Below are 1,865 nucleotides of genomic sequence, written 5' to 3'. Positions count from 1 at the left end.
GAAAATGTGGATATATGAGGGAATTGTGATTTCTGGACTTGGGAAAGGTCATTGAAATTAATAAAAATCATTGGCAACATTTTCTTGAGGTTTTGATACATAATACAATATAAAATTTAATGCATTCATTATTTCTTGTAATGTTACTTGCATTGTATGATTACATGAATAATTGTAACCACATTTATAATACTTATCCAATTATAATTATACCTTTAGAAAGTATATTTCATTAAAACACATGACAAACAACTGATTTTAGATGTTTTAGAATTATACACACTATTTTTTACAAGATTTTTTTTTTATAACATCAAAAGTTTTGAAAACAACACCAACATTTTTGAAAAGCCAAAAGAGCAATATTTATTTGATCCGAGCAATCAAAAATATTGGGCCTTTATATTTATTTTTTTTTTTTTTTTTTAAAGAAAATTTCATTAAATCACACACACACACAAAATGATATTTTCCAAAAGAAATATATTATATTACATGAAGGGCCCTTGAATCTTTTAGTAAATAATTGGGGGTCAAAAGGTCAAATAGGTTGAAAACCACTGGGTTAGTTTCCAAAAATGACTATTTTCTTATTATTTATTTACTCACCCTCATTCTGATCCAGACCTTGCTGTCGAAAACAAGCTCTTTTCCACTTAGTGCCCACATCTTGAAAGCTGCAAAATGTGAAAATATATACATAAATATATTATAAGAAGTGCATATATGACTTTAACCAGTCATGTGAGAAACTAGTAATAGTGAGATGAGAGTAGAACTACAGCTAATGGCAACATTCACCAATCGCCACTTGCAAGTGAAAACTAACATTTGTGAGTAATTAAAACCGTTATCAGTAACATTGCAAGGACAAAGCAACATAATACACTGAATAAATCAAACTGTAAGAATGCTAATCTGAATCTTGTTGTTCTAAGTGATTAAATCAAATAAGAAACTCTTCTAATAGATTTGACCTCAATTTAATCAAGTTTACATTGAGGATGACTAGAGTTTTTTCCCCCTCGAAACTGTTTCAGCACGTCAAGTAATCCATGCATTAAGCCACCAAAATGAAAATATGAGGAACAAAATTATTTTGTGACCGGTGCCTTTCATCTGACAGCTGATGCTGTGTCACTATTGTGCATATATTGCATAATCCCATTTCAGAAACAAAAGAGGGGAAATTAAATGTGACATTTACAAACAACAGCAACTAAAGAATATAATTAGTTTCATAACTATGATCTGGTATTTTATTTAATGCAAATATATTTTACTTAGAATTTTTAATTATGCTTAATGTTGCCTCCTTGGCCTGGAGGATTCAGATAAAAATCCTGGCTGAGCATCAGATCATGTTGATGTTAACAGGAGCTCACAGACAGCAGAAGCGTGTCTCACCTGAGCTAAAATGTCACTATGTTCATCATGTAAAACACACTGAGCTATAAGCTGTTAGAGGTTCATTGTAAAGTCAACAGAAACTTTGAAACCTGTCTGACGGGTCAGACCGCTGAGACTGAGTTTCTTATGTCCCAGCCTCAGTCAGAGATCAAGAGTGGCATTTAACCTCACAGGAGAAATCTTTCACTTCTCGCCTCAATACATGACCAGAAAAATACATATACGCGGCATTTAAGTAGAAAAAAAAAGTAGACGATTGTTTACGTTTGAGGTCGATGAAAACACGCTCCTCAGATTTGCATATTGAAGTTACACGAAATGTTTGTGCGCCATCTAGCGCATCGGTTTAAAACTGCGCCTTAAACATCAAAACTACAAAATATACTAATTGAAAACACAATTTCAAAGCATTCAATAAAAAAATGACAAACTAAAGGTATTTCTTTATTTTACAT

This window comes from Sinocyclocheilus anshuiensis, unplaced genomic scaffold, assembly GCF_001515605.1.
Source record: "Sinocyclocheilus anshuiensis isolate Anshui unplaced genomic scaffold, SAMN03320099.WGS_v1.1 scaffold48, whole genome shotgun sequence".
NCBI classification, from domain to species: domain Eukaryota; kingdom Metazoa; phylum Chordata; class Actinopteri; order Cypriniformes; family Cyprinidae; genus Sinocyclocheilus; species Sinocyclocheilus anshuiensis.
Note: the sequence above shows the minus strand (reverse complement) of the source record.